Raw genomic sequence first — 22,019 nt, 5'->3', positions numbered from 1 at the left:
GATCATCAGTATGAACACTCAGATATCCTTTAATACCTGTTCACCGTTTCCAGGTCTATAGATCAGAGCTACAATGGTCCCATTTAACAGGAAAACCTGATGGAAGGTCCAGGAAGATCAAGAAAAAAAAGAAAAAAGAAAAAAAAAAAAGATGGAAAATCAAGAAAGTAAAAAAATATTACAGGAATTCCGGTTGCTGTGGAAATCACTTCAAGTCTCTGCTGTGTTCTGAAATTAAGGCATTCAGTAGTGGGATCTGAGACACAAATCAATGACTTAGCAATGTACTTTGACACCATTTCCTAAAGATCTGGATGATTCCACAACACCAAGAAAGTCACATGTAGATGGGAAACGGTCTATCAGAGTAATTCCATTCTAGCAAGAGGACACATCCAAAAACTTACAGCACCCCTGCCAATCAGCTGTTTGAAGGGGCACAGGCGTTGTTCATTGTACTGTAGCTTTGCTTGGTATTGCAGCTTAATCCCATCCAACTAAATGGTCACGTAACAATGGACATGCCGTCACAGACCAAGGAAGAGACCCACAGGGTGCCGGGGACTCTTTCAACAGCCGATCGGTGGCGGAGCCAGGAGCCAGCCCCCACTGATCAGATATCAATATTTAAGATCCTGACAACCCCTTTAAGAGCCCATACATATGCATGTGAGGGAGGAAGGCCAGACTAGACTTGTATACCAGTCTAGGCTGTGTACTAGTCTGTTACAGGACACAGGAAACTTGAAAAGTCTCTGTAGGTGGCCTCACCATGTGACGTGAAACCAACCTGTGAAGAAGATTTCCATGACACAGTTCAAAGATAATCACACAGCCAAATCAGTTCAACCCAGCAATAATAGCCACATAGAACAGACAGCTATAACTGCGTATAAGAACATACCGTACTTTCACAGTTTATTTTATCTCAAAGTTTCTATTACTTTTTACTGTATACAAAGAAAATCAAATAACATTTTATATACATTAAAGGGAGTGTCACCAGGAAGTAACTGATAAACCAGGCACCGTCCTTATAAATGTAGCTTACATGAATGTAATGATACCCATCACCTAAAAGGGTCTGTCCGGGTTCAGAGCATCTCATGCTCCGATGCGCTCCCCTGCCCTGCGCTAGATCGAGGGTTCTTTTGTTTTTATTAACACACTGCGGGGCGGAAACTTCCGCCCAGCAGTGTGTTCGGGGACGTCACCGGCTCTGATGGGCGGACTTTAGCGCTGCCCTAGCCGTTTTACTGGCTAGGGCAGCGCTAAATTCCGCCCATCAGTGCCAGTGACGTCACCGGGGTTCTTGGCAGCCCCATGGAGAGCCCCGGTACGTCACCGGATCTCCAAAAAATGCCTTTGCCCATGAGCGATTTAGCGCAGGGCAAAGGAGAGCATTGGAGCATGAACTGCTACGATGCTCATGTCAGGGGGGCTGCCGGGGTGAAAATGGAGGCATGTCCGGGTTCAGCTCTGAACCTGGACAACCCCTTTAATGACCAGTTGTATCATTTGGAGAAAAAAATTACTTTAAATACATATGTAAATAAGCAGTTAAGTGCACCAAGGGCAGTTCCAAGCCACTCTGTGCACTCTTGCTCCTCCTGCTTCCTCTACCAGCCCCTCCCTCTCCTACTTGAGTAAGGCTACTTTCACACTAGCGGCAGGACTGTTCACCCCGTCGGATCCGTCCTACCGCTATTTCGCCGTGCTGCCGCTCCGTCCCCATTGACTATAATGGGGGTGGGGGCGGCCGCCAGACTAAAAAGTCAGACATGAAGTATTTTTAGTCCGGCCGCGCCAGAGCTCTGCCCCATTCCAATTACAGTCAATGGGGACTGAGCGGCAGTCCGGCGGCACGGCAAAATAGAGGCAGGACGGATCCGACAGGGTGAGCAGCCTGTCGGATCCATCCTGCCGCTAGTGTGAAAGTACCCTAACAAGACTATGAAGGAAGCTGGCCCAATCAATTATAAACTGGAAGTATCCATTAACAGAGCAGCATAAATTGACGCACTGCAGATTAAAACCCACAGTGCAAGGCAGTTTACACTGCGTGTTTTCTCCATAGCTAGTGACATGGATTTCTCAAGTCTCATCCACTTTGCTTGTTCTGCCAAAGCTGTGGAATTTTGTTCCTCCAGCGGCCGGCTTCTCTTCATTACACACTGACAACATTCATTATGATGTATATATTGTGGTGATGTGCACAGTGTAAGTGCTGGAAGGAGTGTATATCCACCCAGACACCTCAGCTGGGTGAGATAAATAAAGTCCAGAAAGCTGCAGGGGGTTCAGCAAAGTGTAGTTTGCTGAGGCAGTTCTGTTTACATTTTGTTCTGGGCTAGATTTTATTTGGACTGGTGGATAGGTTTGGTAGTGGGATCTGCCAGTCCACACCCTTCCAGTATGGGTATTGTCTTTCACCCGAGGTCATTGCAGGTGAGGCCTGCTGTAATCAAGGAGGGATAAAACCAACCATCTGGGTGTCAGTCTGTGGGAGAGAACACTTGGAAACAGAGGCTCTGGGTGGTCTCAGCCAGGAAGGCTGAGGGGCAACGAGGCTACATGTAGCCAGACCTCTTCCCCGTATGGACTTGTGTTTGATGACCAGATCTACTAAACCAAACAAAAGAATCAGACCAATAACCCCAAAGAAGATGAAAAATGCATGTATAAAATATATGCAATTTATTAAGACATAATCAAATAACAAAAAAAAAGAATGACATAATGGTGGGGGGGCCCCGTGTAGCATGGTCAAAAGCAACCACCCTCACAAAACCCAACTGACAGGGAAAGAGGGGTCACAGCCCTGGGTATGAGACCGCATAGATATGGGTGAACTGTAGGTACACCCAAAGTGACATATAATGATAAGTATGCTGCATGCTTATACAAGGTAAAAAAGGTCACACGTAGCCAAGATTGCCCACCCCAGAATAATAAAAAGGCTGCATGGAATTGCAGGTGGCCAAATCACACAGAATAAGGCAGGGCAAAAGTGCTAGGTGTGATCAGTATCCTTAAAATAACAAACAAACTAACAAGGCATGACAACAGATGCAAAGTTACCCATGGTATGCTGGAACCCAGAGTATGTGACCGGAGCTGCACCTTGACGCACGTTTCGCCTGGAAAGGCTTCGTCAGGAGGTCATGACCGGACCATCTAAGGCTTGGAGCCTGAGACCCTGTGCATAATCTGTTCTTAGAGGCGAGTCAGGGAAAACTACTGTTTATTAGTTAGAGCCCAGACAGGCAGGTGTTTGTTTTGCAGATTTGTGTGTGCTGGTGCCAAAATAATGTCACGGATGGTGTTGCAGAAAACTAGAAGACACAAATGAAGATCCGACTGACTTGATCCAAAACTAAGGAACAAGAGGGTAAGCCCTGTAAAAGCCCTAGCACTCTCCCTTACTGCTCAGCCTATGCAAAAATCTCTATGGTAGATAATTGCATACCCTCGTTCCTTGACTGTATGCACCTGAACACCCTATAATAGTGAGGGGAAACGACCACCGGCTCCCTACACTAATACGGAGGGAGTCAGGGTCACCTAGGATCAAGACCACAGGAAAACAGAAATAAAAGGAACAGACTTATCTTGTGGATGCAGCAGTAGCAGCTTCTAGCATCAGCTCAGTCCAGGAAGATGTATAAACCGCAAGGTGAGTCAGTATGGGGAGGAGATATATAGGGAGGCAATCGCTGCTAATAGATGACAGCTGGGAGAGGGAGGAGAGATGTCAAAACGAAAGCAAAAAAAAAAGAAGATCATGCAGGAAGTACTGAAAAACGTCTATCAGAAATTCTCAAAGATCTGGTGGTGACAAATAAATGACCATATTGGACTTTGAATCTACTTTCCGACAAGACGTCTGTGATTGCGACCCCCTAAGAGAGCGATTCCTTACAATATGTATAGTGATTAAATACAACCGCCAAGAAATAATTAGTCCTTGTGCACTTAACTTACAACATACTGACACCAGTCTATCCCCTGATCAGCTGTTTTAGGGTACGACGTGTCACTCTGCAGTGTAGCAGGCAACCATAGAAATGAATGGGGGGGGGGGGGGGGGTCGCAGTGTGACTCGCACATTTCAAGCGATCACAACACAGACTTAAAAGGGTTTCTACCACCAGATTTGGTCCTATTTAGCTGACTGACACTAGCGATGTGCTAGTGTCAGCAGTCCATAACAGTGTTCTTACTTATCATCTGTCTGCTGCCGTTCACCTTAAAAACGTACTTTTATAGATATGCTAATGAGCCCCTAGGTGCTACGTGGGCGTCATTAGCACCTAGAGGGCTCCGTCCACTAACCATTTCAGCTGCCCAGCGCATCCCTCCAGCCCGCCCCGCTCCTGTTGATTGACGTGAAACTTCTCAGTATCTCGTACCAATTCCCGCGCCTGCGCCGTGCGCTTCTGTATTCTCCCGGCGCCGGCTTCCTCACTGCGCCTGTGCCAACTACGTTACAGTGAGGAAGCCGGCACCAGGAGCGCAGCATTCACTCACTGCGCCTGCGTCGAATACAGAAGCGCACGGCGCAGGCGCGGGAATTGGTATGAGATACTGAGAAGTTTCACGTAAATCAACAGGAGCGGGGCGGGCTGGAGGGACGCGATGGGCGGCTGAAATGGTTAGTGGACGGAGCCCTCTAGGTGCTAATGACGCCCACATAGCACCTAGAAGCTCATTAGCATATCTATAAAAGTACGTTTTTAAGGTGAACGGCAGCAGACAGATGATAAGTAAGAACACTGTTATGGACTGCTGACACTAGCACATCGCTAGTGTCAGTCAGCTAAATAGGACCAAATCTGGTGGTAGAAACCCTTTAAAAAAAACAGCAGAGTTAGATTTTTTTTTTTATGATTCGCGTGTCGCAGTTCCATGGCAGACCTGCTACACTGATATTTAGGAGCGCAACATGTTCCGCACCCAAAGTTGACATGTAGCCGAACCCTAAAGAGGCTGCGGCACTCCAGTGAGTGCTGCAATCTCCTCACAGCTTACCAGGCACTTAGTGGCTGTGCTTGGTATTGCAGCCCAGGCCCATTCACTTGAATGGGACTGGTCTGTCCCTAGGCCATGTGACCGATGAATGTGACGTCACTGACCTAGGAAAAAGTCAGAGCTCTCACCAGAACAACTGATCTGTGGGGGTGCTGGGAGTCAGACCCCCCACTGATCAGATACCGAGAATTAGGTCATCAATATCAGAATCTCAGAAACCCCTTTAAAGTATTTTATTGCTGCTTAACGATACATGACAAATCTATACTTCTAAGGGGTCTACATATAGGTTTTAGATAATTAAAAAAACTGTTTCTCATGGAAAAAAATGACAGAACAAGATCCTGTTACACAAGTAGATTAGATCATTAATTGTTTAGTCCAAAGGTTGCATTCTCCACAGCCTCTGCAAACACATAGTGGCGGCACAATACGGTGGAGCAGATATTGCACCTGGAAAGGCTAGAAACCCTGACAGAGATCAGCACTGGCATTAAATGAGATACACCGTGATGGTGCCCTTAGGCACAGGTGGCTTTAAAACCACTTTCGGGAAACATATTTGGCCGATTAGGTAACTGCCTGCTTTAAGGGGTTTTCCAGGAATAAAACATTGATCAGAATAGGGCATTCATGTTTGATTAATGATGGTCTGAACGCTGCCAATGTTTACACAGACAGCACGTCCTACATACCAGCATGGCTGTGCCTGGTACTCAGGGACCGACCTGCAGTACCAGGCCAGTCACCCTTACTTACAGTCCGCTGTGACTGGGTACACAATAATAGGGGTGGGTGAGAGCCTTCGCTGTGCCAATCCGTGAGGATCTTGGAGATGGAACCCGCTGATGAAACACAAATGACCTATCCTGGAGAGCCTACTTAGCTCCCGGACAGATTTATCTGGAGGCTAAAAAGTATGAAAAATAGCAAAGTCCAAACTGTCACTTCTTATGAGATCATATTACATGTGACAGTTCTGAATAGACTACCACAAAGTATGATGGGAGAAATGCAAAGTGTCCAAAAGGAGGATATTTCTATAAAGTGAACTCCCAGATCTCATCGGTAAGAGGCAGGTGTCAAGGAAGTTCCCGCAACAGGTGGCAGGAGATCAGTGAGACTGGCAACACGTGGTTTGATCTGACAGGTTTCCCTGTGGATTAATAGGCGTCTGTTGCTTCTGGTATGGACACTCCCTTTGTCTCAGGTGTTGCTAATATGGTCATTTTTACCTTCCTTATTTATAGTTGCTTCTCCCACAATGCTGTGAGGTTTATGGCTTTAGTTTCGGTTGTGGATTGCTGGTGTGTGGATCTCGGCAGAGTTCCTGGTGCTTCCATTGTTCCTTTGAAGTTAAGTCTTTTCTTTCCCTTTTGTATTTTGTTTGGGTTCGGTGTATTGCATTTCCCTATTGTTTGCATTAGACCTGAGGGAGACTCCTGTTTGTCTTTCCTTTTGGAGGAACAGGTAGTTTCGTCCCTGCTATTATTACCAGGGTCCCATAGGGCTAGATAGGACTCTAGGTATTCCAGTGTATGAACACATCTACCTCTGGGGTCTGTTCATACTGATGGTCAGTCTAGATTTTGGTTAGGGTTTTACTAGAGGTATCCATCTTCTTTCCTTATTTCTCAGGCCGGATTCCCCGTTTCCCCCTTCCCTCTTGCTCGGTGTGGTGTTTCCCTCCCACAGTGAAGCGTGACAGCAGGTTTATCAGATTCCATTATTGCACAATGCTGTAATCCTACAGAAGGACGCATTTCATGTAACAGGAAGTGGTCACCGCTTTAAATTACGAAAGGTTGAAGGATTCAAATGATGTTGCAAGCAAGCTGCTGAAGAAAAGGGCTCCTAGCAAGCTTTTTGTTTCTCACTGCCAAATAGCCCTGTCAGTGATCCTTTACACAGATTACTTTTAGATTGTTTTTTTTATATCATTGTACATTGTTCAAACCAATCACTGACCTCAGCAGTCACATGTGCATGAACCGCATTTGATCTGCCAGACGCACAGAGACTGAAGTTGTGGCATATTTAAAAAGGTGAGTAAGGTTTTTTCATTCTTTAATATAGACACGTTCTGTGATCATTTATCTTGGAAAACCCCTTTAAATGCTCATAAAGGCCTCAGCATTACATGTGCATGAACAGCTCATGAATGGAGATGAGCGAATCGACTTCGGATAAGGCTACTGGCACACCGCCGTTTCTGGATCCGCCTGTGGGATCCGTTTCAAGGCTCTCACAAGCAGCCCAAACGGATCAGTTTAGCCCTAATGCATTCTAAATGGAAAAGGATCCGCTCAGAATGCATCAGTTTGCCTCCGTTCAGTCTCCATTCCGCTCTGGAGGCAGACACCAAAACGCTGCTTGCAGCGTTTTGATGTCCGTCTGACGAAACTGAGCCAAACGGATCCGTCCTGACTTACATTACAATGTAAGTCAATGGGAACGGATCCGTTTTTACTGACACAATATGGTGCAATTGAAAACGGATCCGCCTCCCATTGACTTTCAATGTAAGCCAAAACGGATCAGTTTGCATCATCATGGTAATGCAAACGGATCCATTCTGAACGGATACAAGCATTTGCATTATCTGTGCAGATACCAGATGGATCCGCACCTAAAACGCAGGTGTGAAAGTAGCCCAACACATCCGAAGTCGATTCGCATAAAACTTTGTTCCAATACTGTACAGAGCAGGAGCTCTGTACACTACTAGAATGTATTGGTTCCAATGAGCCAAAGTTATTGCTTCGCGAAGTCTCGCGAGACTTCGGCAATAACTTGATAAATTAATTTGTACTGTAAAAAACATTTCTCGAACTCTGGTTTGGTTCCAAGTGGTACATTATAATACTGTACGGATCTCCTGCTCCGTACAGTATTGGAACAAAGTTTTATGTGAATAGACTTCGGATGTTTAAGGGTCCATTCACAAGTCCGCAAAATGGATCCGGATCAGTTCCGCAACGTTGCAGAACGGATCCGGACCCGTTCATTTTTAATGGGGCGGGAAAAGATTAGGACAGCACACAGTGGGCTGTCCGCATCCGCACTTCCGTTCCGCAAAAAATAGAACAGGTCCTATTCATGTCCACAAACCAAGTGCCGGAACGCACATGGCCGGTGTCCGTGTTTTGCAGATCCGCAATTTTTGGACCGAAAAACACTTGCGGACGTGTGAATGGTCCCTCATCCGAAGTCGATTCGCTCATCTCTACTCATGAACGCTGCAGGCCCAGCAGGTCACGTGGCCACTGCATCCAGTGACAGGCTGCAGCAGTGACATATCCCCCATCACATGACCCAGTGACAATACACTCGGGGGACAAACCGCAGCTGTGGCAGAATATTGGCTGCGGCGGCAACGTGACTCGTCAAACCAGATGTTTTATGCAGGAAGACTGGTGATCTGCAATCGCGGCTGAGGAGCGAAGGAACCAAGTGGCGGGGTTCAGTGGAGTACGATTCCCTCAGCAGGTCCTGCCAGGCCGGGAGTCGTGTCTGAAAGCCCCCCAGGGGTGAACAACCCCTTTAAATGCAATGACTTCAATAGAGGTAAACAAAATCACACAATGCCTGTTTTAAGACTTTTGCAGGACCTGTGTTGTGCAATATAAAGGATTACAAAACATTTACCAAAATAATCACACATGTCTTAGCACGTCCTCCCTTAATCTCCTTTTTCTTTATCCCGTTTTGTTTCATATTACAGTTAAAACAGAGAAATATATAAAGCTATGTTCTGTGTCTCAGGAGGAGATCAGCCATGTCCTCTCCTCCACAGTCCTGTGACTAGTGGCTGGAGCAGGAGCCTCCCTGCTGTGTAAAAATAAATCAAGACCTCGTCTAACCTCACACGACCACATAAGTTGGTCTCCAGCCAAAGATGCAGCAGATCAGGAGGAGATTACCTCCCTTTGCCCTCGCCGAGATTTCTAGAGGACTGTCAGGATCATGGAGCAAGTGCTGCAGACTGACTTTTTAGCATTCATTCCTTGGATTAGAAAGTACCAGACAGATTTCCCTCCATCATCACACAAGTCATACTACTGTTCACTGACTGTCACATACCATTAGCTTTTATTGGATGCAACAGGTTTGGGAGACATCTGGACTGGAAAAAAGATGCAGTCACATGCAACGTGTAAGGACACAACTGCTAAAGCTGAACGATGACACTAGAGTCACAGAGCACAAAAGCAGCAATGTACACAGTGGGGATCATTGACTAAACACCGGCGTTTCACTTGTAAAACCACAGGATCCATTTATTACATGGTGATATATATTACCCTGTATGTCACATAACCTTTACTGCCATAGGGGTTGGGAACAGTAACCGCTATCTATGATTAATAAGAGTACAATCGTAAAACACAGCAGCATTCAGTTCTGCAGTCCAAGCATTACCATTTCTAATTTACCACTACCATGGATACATAAGAAGAAAGGAGTCAGAACGGCACATCTCGAGTTTCACTATAATCCAACAACAGTTGAAATTCTGATCTAATGATTTCCAGGGAAGCAGATTCAGGCTGGAAAGAACCCAGCGGTCCAGTCAGTTTGAGCACTGTTTAGGCCTCATGCACACGACTATGTATTTACAGTAGACAGATACTGGCCATGTGCATCCCACTATTTCCGGGGGCCTCATTGGTAAAATTCCTATTCTTGTCCACAAAACGGGCAAGAATAGGACATGTTCTATATTTTTGCAGGGTGGACATGCAGACATATACATGGTGTGCTGTCCGCACTTTTTGCAGCCCCAATGAAATTAATTGAAAAACGCGGATTGGATGCTGGGAAAAAAATAAAAAAAAGTGGTGTGCGTAAGGCCTTATGTGTAAAGTGAAACTCACCAACATAAGCCAAGTCTGAGTCCAGCAGGACGCACGTATTATGTGAAAAGTATCATTACAAAGTGGCCGGATTCAGGTTTTCTAAAGCCGGAAGTACCGTCACTGTACCATGTATATGGGTCTTACCGCTACGAGCTGTAATAGATAATATCTGTCTTCTGTACACTAATGCGGTTTATACACAGGTATCACACACCCATGTTTGCTTTGTCCCAGCCCTAAGATGTCACAGAATCCAAAGGGCAGCTACTGGACATCACCTGGCATAAACCAGGGCATAAGCAGACATAACTGGGTATTGTGCACAATGATCTGGCGCCAACATGACTTACAAACTGCTGCCCTGACCAGCAGAATGCAGGAACGGAGAGGAAGAAATGCTGCCTGTGTCTGTATAGGAGAGATAAATAATTCAGCGGAGGAGGCGGCCTCGCCGCTGGATATCGTGTATTATCAATATCCGCAGAACTCTGTCTGATACAGGCTAGGGAGACTGGCGTCAGTAATGGTAAATGTGTTGGGCTGCGTAAGCTCCTCCCCTTCCACTCAAGTCCTGCCCATTTTACAAAATCGGCGAGGATGGCAGAGAAGGGGCAAAGCAGGGCTTGCTAAAACCCTGACTTTTTGGCACCACAGCTCTAGTGAAGGGGTATGAGAAATCTCACCGGTTTTGATTGCGTTCCGTTGTTCAGTTTTTATCGCGAGGGTGCAATGCGTTTTACACGCGCCTGATAAAAAACTGAATGTGGTACCCAGACCAGAACTTCTTCACAGAAGTTCAGGTTTGGATTCAAGGTTGTGCAAATTTTATTTTTTCCCCTTATAACATGGTTATAAGGGAAAATAATAGCATTCTGAATACAGAATGCATAGTACAACAGGGTTGGAGGGGTTAAAAAAAATATATATATTTTTTAACTCACCTTAATCCACTTGTTCGCGCAGCCGGCATCACTGTCTTGTTCTGTGAGGAACAGGACTTTTGATGACATCACTGCGCTCATCACATGGTCCGTCACATGATCTTTTACCAAAGGTCCTATTCCTCAAAATTTTTTAACCCCTCCAGCCCTATTGTACTATGCATTATGTATTCAGAATGCTATTATTTTTCCTTATAACCATGTTATAAGGGAAAATAATAAAGATTGGGTCCCCATCCCAATCGTCTCTTAGCAACCGTGTGTGAAAATAGAGCATGCTGCGATTTTCATGCAATGCACTAGTGATGTGTGAAAATCACCGCTCATGTGCACAGCCCCATAGAAATGAATGGGTCTGGATTCAGTGCTAGTGCAATGCGTTCACCTCACGCATTGCACCCGCGCAGAAATCTCGCCCGTGTGAAAGAGGCCTAAGTCAAAAAGGTGTGTTGGGCAATTGTGGAAGCTGTTGGACACGATGGCAGATGGTTACCATTATAACAATGGACACCACAATGTAAGGGCACACACGACAGTTATTGCTTTGCGGTCCATTTTTTAACTGATCCGTTGTTCCGTATCTGAGTTTCCCTCCCCCCGAAGTCATTTTCCGTTCAGTTATTCCACAAAACATATCCGTATGGTTTCTGTATGCAATCCGTTTTTTGCGGATCGGAAACAGTAACTTATTAATCACCAAAATCATGAGCAATATGGGCTGGGCATAGCATTTCTAAAATACGGATGACATACAAATGTGTTCAGAGTGCGTTCCATATTGTTTGCAGACCCATTGACTTAAATAGGTCCTCGGACCATGATTTGCAGACAATAATGGGACATGCACGACTTTAAGGAATGGAAAAATACGGCAATATAGAAACTGAATGCACACAGTACATTCCGTTGTTTTTGCGGACCCACTGAAGTGAATGGTTCCGCATACAGTCCACAAAACAAAAAAAAACGGAAGCGGAAAGAAAATACGTTCATGTGCATGAGCCTTAACTGTGAACAAAATATACTGTTTTAAATAGGTCAGTGCATCCTTGGACTAAAATCTCACACATACCCATACAGGAAGTCCAGCATGTGGCTGCATACGCCAAAGCTACATACCCAGCAGTGTGTCCATTCAGGGTATGATGTGCGACAGTTCTAGCTGGGATTAAAGACACACTTATCATGAGGCAGCTACTTTAAGAACCGCTGTACGAGAGGAACCTTAGCTGATCGCTGTGGGCCTCTCACTTCCCCTAAAAACATACGTGATTTCACGTAGGTAACAACATCCACGAGCCTCTGTTGTATCAGGTACATTAGTGCTGTTGTAGTCTTAGGCTACTTTCACACTTGCGTTCAGAACGGATCCGTCTGCATTATATTGTAAAATAAATTCTAAGTGTGAAAGTAGCCGCAGACGGATCCGTCCAGACTTTACATTGAAAGTCAATGGGGGACGGATCAGTTTGAAAATTGAACCATATTGTGTCACCTTCAAACGGATCCGCCCCCATTGACTTCCATTGTAAGTCTGGACGGATCCGTTTGCCTCTGCACGGCCAGGCGGACATCCGAACGCTGCAAGCTGCGTTCGGGTGTCCGCCTGCTGAGCGGAGCGGATCCCAAACGCTGCCAGACTGATGCATTCTGAGCGGATCCGCATCCACTCAGAATGCATTAGGGCTGGACGGATCCGTTCGGGGCCGCTTGTGACAGCCTTCAAACGGAACTCACAAGCGGAGCCCCGAACGCTAGTGTGAAAGTAGCCTTCCTGAGCCTGTTCTATCAAGACACGATCCTTCATGAGCATCTTAAAGACTTCTGTGTTTGGTAAAAAAAAAAAAAAGCCACAAAAACTACACGAATGAGTCAATGACAAACATCCAGTGTCTTAGAAACCGTCTACAGTAACACAGTTTCTAAAACACAAGGAAAAGGAAGTAGGGGGTGAAACTGCAGTTTATGTGTCAGCGAGACTGCATGCTGTAAGAGTGATGGGTGCAATATCATGCAGCACCATATTCTCCCCTAGAGGCAATGTTAATAGAATACCTGCATTAAGGTACTTTCACACTTGCGGCAGTGTGATCCGGAACTGCCCGCCGGATCCGCCGATCTGCCGCTGACTGAAAGCATTTGTGAGACGGATCCGGATGCGGTTCCGTCTCACAAATGCATTGCAAGGACGGATCCGTCTCTCCGCTTGTCATGTGGATCTGTCTTGTACATTTTTTCACATTTTTACCGATCTGCGCATGCCGGAACGACGGATTCGGCATTCCGGTATTCTGAATGCCGGATCCGGCGCTAATACATTCCTATGGGAAAAAAATGCCGGATCCGTCGTTCAGGCATGTTTTCAGTTTTTTTCGCCGAGGAAAAAACCGTAGCATGCTGCGGTTTTCTCTTTTGCCTGATCAGTCAAAATGACTGAACTGAAGACATCCTGATGCATCCCGAACGGATTACTCTCCATTCAGAATGCATGGGGATATAACTGATCAGTTCTTTTCCGGTATAGAGCCCCTGTGACGGAACTCTATGCCGGAAAAGAAAAACAATAATAGTGTGAAAGAGGCCTTAGCCTGTTGTCATACAGAGGTTTTTTTTGTGGTTTGTGATTTCTGGTGCATTTTGTGAAACAGAAAAAAATAAATTAAAAAAAAAGCCAGCTCAAGATGTTGTATGAAAGTCTATGGGAAACATTAAAGGGAACCTGTCACCTAGAAAATGCATATTAAACCGCCAGCAAAACCTTATTGCAGCCTGTAGCAGGATTACAGGTGAAACTCGAAAAATTAGAATATCGTGCAAAGTTCATTTATTTCAGTAATGCAAATTAAAATAGCGGCAGGGTGGATCTGACAGGGTGAACAGCCTGTCGGATCCGTCCTGCCTCTAGTGTGAAAGGGTATAGGGGAAAGATCTGCACCTGTTCTGTGTTTAGACCCGCACCTAGTTTTGGCACCCAATCACTGACCAAACACTGACGTGTGAATGGGGCATTGGGCCCCATCCACATTTCCATGTCCATTTGACGTCTGTGAAAGATTCAGTACATGTTCCATCCGTGAAGAACAAAAGTATCACACGTTGCCGTGATTTTGAACAAACACTGATGTTTGAACAAACAAATTAAAAAGTACGTGTGCTGCCTGTGGAAAATACGAATGGCACACTTCTGTTAAAAACGGAAATGTGAACAGGGCCTTTCACATGCAATCATCACACCCATCCTTAACAGGCCCTGCCTTGACCAATCCTCTGCGTCCAACTACTACTCCTAACTTCTCTACTCCCACGTGCTATATCTTTTTCTTCACTCTTGCAAAAACTCGGAGAACCAATATTCCTAGATCTTAAATGTTCACATAAGTTACAGTACATGTATTTTTAAGCAAAAACTAGAAATATATTAAAAGTGTTTATCCCACAACAATTATCACCTAACCACAGGGTTGGTAATAAATATCAGATCGAACGGAGTGGGAATCCAACCAATGGTATCCTCCATGATTCAGAGAACTATGGGTCCACTCTATGACAAGCGAGTTCAATGCGAGAAACTCACTGGGGGAGATTTATCAAAAGTGGCTTGGTTGCCCATAGTAACCAATCAGATTCCACCTTTCATTTTCCAAAGGAGCTCTGAAAAATGAAAGGTGGGATCTGATTGGCTGCTCTGAGCAACTAAGCCAGTTTTCCTTTCCACCAGTTAGGATATAGACGTGGTGGGGGAGATTTATCCTATCAGCCATGCCTTGTTCCAGAGAAGCATAAAGCTCTGTTCACATTGGCATCATGACTTCCATAAAAAAAAAATAATAAATGACTGACCTTACTGACTTAATATAGAATCCATCAGATTTCCAGTATTTTTGACAGTAAGACTAACAGAAACCTTGACGAGCTTGCAAAATCACGAGTGTGAACAGAAACTAAAAAATGGCCCCACACACGAGAGACATTTCATCTAGGCCCCACTAAATATACACAATTGGCCGAGTGTGCATGTCGGTTTTTTGCAGTGAGGAGAGGGCATTAAGCCTCTGCCAGACCTCTCTGATGAGGGGACTGAACACTGGGCATATGTATGACCAGCTTTACACAGTCTTAAAGGGGTTGTCCAAGAGCAGAAAAACGGCTTTCTTCTTAAAACAGCACCACCCCTGTCCATGGGTCGTGTCTGCTACTGCAGCTCAACGGGGCAGGGCTGCAATACCACACACAACCTGTGGACAGGGGTGGTGCTGTTTGTGGAAGAAAGCAGCCATGTTTTTATAATCCTGGACAACCCCTTTAACCTCTTACAACGTTTACAAGACACAGAAAGTCGCACATAAACTGCGTTGCGGTCTACGATGGCAATGTTGCATGCAACCAAAAATCCAAGATTTTTTGTGACTGTCACATTGCATGTCACACAGAGAAACATTACATGTGATGTCACAACGTGACACCGCACTCTTCATGGGGTGTGACATGTGTACCCATGTAGCCCCAGCCTAAATGTTGCTGAGCAATGAAGACACTTTAGGACCTTACCAAATTAACCCTCTCTAAGCAGCGCAGAGGCAAGACCCTTCCCTGCATGCTGTCAGACATCACTTAGGGCTCGTGCACACAAGCGTGTGTGGCATGTGCCCGTATTGGGGACTGCAGCGGGTTCGCAATATACAGGGAACCAGCCTTGTGTACGCCATCTATCACAGACGCAGACCCATTGACTTGAATGGGTCTGAAATCCTCAAGATGGGGAGCGGAGATGCGGATCGGAAGCGCATGGAAGCACTACGATGCGCTTCTGTGGTATTTCAGTCTGTGCGCACCTTATTTTGCAGATTGCGTCAATGGGTGCGGTTTGTGGAGCCTGTGCGTTGCGGACTACAGCATGGGCACAAGGTACACACATGAGCTCTTACACCACCCAGACAACGCGCGTGACCAAGAGTGTTTTCATTCCTGCTCTGTTCAGAAAACCCATAAGGTACCTGTACACTCCACACAAAAAATAAACGCATGCTACATGCGGTTTGTGGTGTGGGTATGATCCAGTTTTGCCGCAGCTCTCATCCCTGCAACATAAAGGGTGAAATCTGCACACGAAAAAATAATAATTCTAAAACAACACAAACAATTGACATGCTGCGGTTTCTGTATGGAAGAAAAATAAGCAAAATGTACATCAGATTTGCCCAATCACATACACTTTGCGGGTAATTATTAAACTGCGGTTTTTCTGCACATAACCCGACTATCCTAGGTATAGAGCAAGGCATTAGATGACAACACCATAGAGGTGACAGTCCGTCATACTAGTCAGGATCTCATCATACAACCCCCGAAGGTGACCTGGTCTCACTTTTCGTTTGGCGAGCTAGAGGAGCAAGATGACGGACACAGTCTATTCATATAGGCACGGCCCTGCAGTATTGAAGTTGATAATAGGGGTTGTCCTTCAGTTTCGCCTTGGTGGAAAGTGCGTGTTTACCTGTCAGGTCTGGTGTTAGCAATAGGATACTCAGTGCGCAGCACCTACCTTTTCATCGGGTCCCTGCGGATCCTGCATGTATAGCCTCCCCAAGTCTGAAATCAGAAAAAGGTTTTAAAAGCTAGAGTTAAAATGGCCACGACAGATTAGGGAAGTGGTATCTTTGCCTCAGCCTTATGAGTCATACATGAAACTGTGTGTTTGTGAAGGAGGGAACGCCCATGTTGCTGGGGGCCCAATTATCCTGCTAGGTCAAACATGCAAATGTGCAGGTAAGACAAAACACACACAGGGCAGGCTGGGAAGAGGAACGCCCTGCCCCACCTTAAGCAGGCACAGAGCAAAGTGCAGGAGGCAGGCATCTGGAAACGTAGTGTAATCAGGAGGGTCAGGTACTTATGAGAAAAGGAATGCATTACGTACACCGCGGCCGGACGGGAGATTACACCACAGTCCGTTCAACGAGATTTGTAAAGAACCATTAACTTCAAGTACTACAAACAAGCAAATTCTTCATTGTGAGGCCATCAGTTTGATCACGAAACAGTCCAGAGTAAGGGATCATAATACAGACACAAACTGATTTTTAGTCCACATCCGATCAGCTTATTTTGTGGGTCGGATGCGGACCTGTTCACTTCAATGGGGCCGCAAAAAAATGTACGTCCATTCCGTTGCATCAGCAAAAATATAGAATGTGTCCTAGTCTTGTGCGCATTATAGACAAGGCAATTTTAGACCACAATGACACGAGACCTTAAAGGGTTTCACCAGGAATAGAAAAATGTGGCAGCTTTCTTCCAAAAAGAGCCCGTCCACAGGTTGTGTGGGGTATTACAGCTCAGCCCCTTTGACTTCAGTGGAGCTGAGCTGTAATATCTGAATAAAGAAGTCAGTTTATTCGAATACTGGCCAAACCCGTACATTACTGCAGTCCATTGTTTTATAGCATTAGGCAATTTCACATGTAATAGAGAATTTCCATCATGAAAATCACTGCAAATTCCGTATGTGTGACATGTGGATTTTGTTGTCAATTTACCGTGGTTTAATTCCACCGCACTGCAAGGAATGAAATCCTTGCTTAAAAAAATAAGTAAATAAAAAAATAAAAAAATTAAAAATAAATAACATAATATATATACAATTAGTTTAAAGATCACAGCGGTCTAACTTCTGTTGAAATGTTTTTTGACACCATTTACTTCTTAGTGCTATATGCACCACCTCTTCAGGTGTACACACCTCTCTCTATCCAGGCTACCGACTGCGGCATAGTGTCTGACGAAGGCCCATGTGCCGAAAACGTTACACGAAATTGCCACATGTCTATACGATTGATGCACAAATAAAAAGCATTTTAACAGAAGTTCGACGGCTGTGATCTTTAAACTAATTGTATACTGGGGTGGGAACCCTTTACACAGCAAAGACCAACACAGAGTGCAACAAAGCTCATATAATTATATATATATATATATATATATATATATATATATATATATATATATATATATATATATATATATATATACACACACACACACACACACACACACACACATAGATCTAATATATAATGCCAAGTGTATGTATGTCCACTGAAGGAGTCCGCACTGTCGCATTTACAATCACGAAATTTGGCACACAGGTACATCAGGTGTCCGGGAAGGTTTTAGAGCAGGTCTCAGCTCTCTAGGACTTACTGTTCCTGAGATATTCCCCCCCCAAAAAAAACGCATTAGCCAATAGAAGCTTGGTCACATGACCCTTATCAGCCAATAGAAGCTCGCAGGTCCTCCAGCCTCCACTTACAGTTTTACTCCAGGTTTCCATAACAACTTTAAAGGAAATCTGTCACCAGGATAGTCACTTTTGAAGTAAAGCCATGGCCTAATAGCACTTAGTACCATATTTCCAGATGTGCCTTTGCTCCAGCAATAGATGTTTCTATCCTCTGAAAATCCTGTTTATTTGGTATGCAAATGAGCCAGTAAGGTGCCCAGAGGGGAGTCACTCTGGCAGGAAAGAGCCCAGACACGCCCCTCCCACTCCTGAGCCGACGGGGATTGAAAAAAATTAAGGGAAAAATTAACTTCTGTGAGCTGCAGGGGTGGAAGGGACAGTCATTTTCTCCCTGCAGCTCACACTCAGGCCGAATGCACACGGCTGTGAGCGGTCCGTAGAACCGCGGCCTGGATTCCTGCTGAGAGCAGGAGCGCACGGCGTCATGGGTTGCTATGACGCCGTGCGCTCCCTGCTGCCGCCACAGTACAGTAATACATTGCTGCTGTCTTAGGCCTCATGCACACAAACGTTTTTTTTTCCCCGTTTATGTTCCGATTTTGGGGTTCCGTATACGGAGCTATTCATTTCAATGGATCTGCAAAAAAAAACAAAAAACGGGAGGTACTCCGTATGCCTTCCGTTTGCGGATTTCCGCTCAAAGATGAACACGCAAACCGGACAAGGAAAGTACTGCATTATCAGGGGCCAGCTGTTCCGTTCCGCAAAAAAAAGGCAATGCGCACGGACGTCATCCGTATTTTTTTGCGGATCAGTTTTTTGCAGACCGCAAAATACTGAAAAAGTCATACGGTCGTGTGCAAGAGACCTTAGAGTGAACTGTTCAAAAGGACACGCCCCCAGTCTGGTTGGGCAATACCCCTTCCTACTCCTCAGCCGACTGAGATTGCAAAAATGAATACAAATCAACTTCTAGGTCCTGCTAAGCCACGCCCCGATCTGTTTAGGCCACGCCCCCTCCACTCCTCAGCCCACAGGGGTTGAAAAAATGAAGGTAAAAATCTACTTCTGTCAGCTGCAGGGGTGGGTGGGATGGTGACTTTCTCCCTGCAGCTCACACCCAGACAGCACGGTGCTGCTGTCTTAGAGTGAGCTGTTCAAAAGGACACAAACCTGATCCAGTAAAGGCCACTGTTAAGGGGGTGGGCCCCTGTGGAGGTCACTGTCAAGGGGAAGGCTGCTGTAAAAGGTCAAAGTTAAGGGGGTGGGCTGCTGTGGAGGTCCAATTTTAATGGAAAAAACATAGTGTAATACAATACCAGCAAAGTGAATGAGATTTCACAAATCTCATGTACATTTTGCTTTTATTTTCAGTGCGCAAAATTGTGATGCGGATGTAGAAATCTGCAGCATATCAACTCTTTGTGTGGATTTCACCATTTTGCAATGCAATCATCATTTCACCATTTGTAACAATCATCTGCTCGTCTAAATCCGCCTTATTAGTACACACGGTGGCTCCAGCAAAGGCAAAACCCACTGCATATTTTTATTTTTTTATTGATTTCTACAGACCCTTGCATGGTTAAAAAGAATGCGCCATCAGAAAATAACCTATTGTTTAAATCACGTTTTTATGTTTAACATTTTTTTAAAGAATTTTTGATGCTTGATGTTATTTTTAATTTGCCATGTCAAAATCTATATTTAAAACAAAAACCATAAAATCACTCAGTTTTTGCACTGGCCACCTAAGCCTAATAATAGGCGCCACTTCTTACAGATCACTTTACAGCAGTTGTCTGCTTATCTGTCATTCTAATCCTGCCTGTAATGATATCACCTCTGTGTATAGATAAGATGGGATCCTCCCTTCACAATAGGTGATTGTCAGAGCTTATCTCTTCTTTCCTTGTACAATGACCCCTGCACAGGTCACAGAGCATGCCTAGAAAAGTCTCCCATAGGTCCCCTCCTGACCATTGTGTGTATGGCCCATGGGGCAGCTGTAAAAGCATTTTTTCAATTACGTTCAGACAATAGAGTAAAAAAATCTGCAATCTGTCGTCTTTTTAGTCAATGATTTTCTTCAGCCATTTTCTCCAATTCTATGGGAAAACGCCTAAAAATGTTGACAAGGGACACTGCAGGGCATGAGGTGGTGCTGCTTGATATTAGGCATAACGCCGCATATGCATTTGCCCAGAGAATTCCTTTATGGAAATATGGAAATGCCAGGAGATGGCAATTACGTAAAATCTAAATGTGTCACATCATTACAGCAAGTCCGCTTGTCTACCTGTGTAATATTATTTTTAATGTTCCATATACGGTACCATTAATTTTAATGGATCCGCAAAAGAAAAATGGAAGGCACTCCGTATGCCTTCCGTTTCCATATTTCCGTTCCGATCAAAGATAGAACATGTCCTATTATTGTTCGCATAACGGACAAGGATAGTAATGTTCTATCAGGGGCCAGCTGTTCCGTTCTGCAAAAAACGGAATGCACACGGACGTCATCCGTATTTTTTGTGGATCCTTTTTTTTTTTGCAGGCCGCAAAATACTGAAAAAGCCATCCGGTCATGTGCGTGAGGCCCAAGCCAAAGCCGCACTGTATTATGAAGGCTCACACAGCTTGGCATCGCTCCTCCTCCACAACTACAAAGAACACCACATTTCTATTGCAGATAATGCCACAATGTGCAGGCAGTAGCCAGGGTTAAAGGGGTTATCCTGGAATTGGATATTGATGGCCTATCCTCAGAATAGGTCATCAATATTAGATTGGCGGTGGTTCAGCTCCTGGCACCCCCACCGATCAGCTGTTCGAAGAGGCAGTCGGTGAGTGCCGAGGTCTCTTCACAGCTTGCCAAGCGCAGCACTATTTATTGTATAGCTGCTTCTGCTTGGTATTGCATCTCAGCCTTAGGCTACATGCACACGACCGTATGTGTTTTGCGGTCCGCAAATTTCGGATCCGCAAAAAAAAACTGATGACGTTCCGTATGGCATCCATTGTAATAATGCCTATCCTTGTCCGCAAACTAGAAAAAAAAAAATAGGACATGCACAATTTTTTTGCGGCGGAACGGCCATACTGATGCGGACAGCACGCGGTGTGCTGTCCGCGTTTTTTGCGGCCCCATTGAAATTAATGGGTCCGCATCCTAGCCGCAAAAAAAACGCAACGGACACAGGAAACAAAATACGGTCGTGTGCATGAGGCCCTAGGGCTTATACACACACGACAGTATTTTGCGTTCCGTATACGGACCATATTTTGATTCCGTGTACAGAACCATTAATTTCAATGGGTCCGCAAAACATGCAGACAGCACTCTGTGTGCTGTCCGCATCCGTTGCTCCGTTCCGTGACCCCGCAAAAATTATGAGACATGTCCTATTCCTGTCCGTTTTGCAGGGTGGCCTGTAACTTTGGAAACGAGCAGTGTATAATGTGATGGAAAAATAAATCCAGCCAGCAAAGTAGGCAATATGGACAATCACAATACATTAGTAAGTGCCTTGTATTAACTTCCTCTACATGATAAATGCCACTTACTGAAGTGAGACAGCCCTTTAACTAGATGTGATAACTCGCCAAGTGTGCCTGTTAATTCCGCTACATCCATAGTTACATTCAATGGGAAGAAGAGAAAGCCGCCGCCGGGACAGAAGGATCAGGCACAAATAAATACTCTGCACACATTAGACATTCAGCAGAACCCGCCGTTCTCTTCAATGTGTATGGAGGCCTTTAGACACTGAACGCGGACAGATCTGCTGCCTGTAATGCCATTTGCCTGCAGTACTGTTGCCTACTTTCCATCTGATGTCGATGACCTGCTTTATACCAGGCAGCAGCCAATACTCCGCTTGTTCTGTATGTTGTGATGTTCTGAGGTATAGTCACAACTTGTATCACTTTGTTCATAAGTCAAGG

General features: G+C 45.1%; 1 protein-coding gene across 4 annotated transcripts in view; it reads right to left on the bottom strand.

The window, feature by feature from the left end:
* ELF1 (E74 like ETS transcription factor 1) overlaps nucleotides 1-22,019 on the bottom strand; it is a 104,204-nt gene that overhangs the window by 53,086 nt on the left and 29,099 nt on the right. For 2 of the 4 annotated variants that reach the window (XM_044283809.1, XM_044283816.1), the window contains exon 2: nucleotides 16,374-16,420. The exons of 1 other annotated variant lie outside the window; for it this stretch is intronic. The gene's annotated coding sequence lies outside the window, so the exon portion shown is untranslated. Of the gene's footprint in view, nucleotides 1-16,373; nucleotides 16,510-22,019 lie in introns of those variants that run through there. One more of the 4 variants, XM_044283810.1, reaches the window with a different exon arrangement.

Source organism: Bufo gargarizans, chromosome 3 (genome assembly GCF_014858855.1).
Source record: "Bufo gargarizans isolate SCDJY-AF-19 chromosome 3, ASM1485885v1, whole genome shotgun sequence".
In the NCBI taxonomy this organism is placed as follows: Eukaryota; Metazoa; Chordata; class Amphibia; order Anura; family Bufonidae; genus Bufo; species Bufo gargarizans.
The sequence above is the reverse complement of the archived record's forward strand: the minus strand, read 5'-3'. Positions and strand labels throughout refer to the sequence as shown.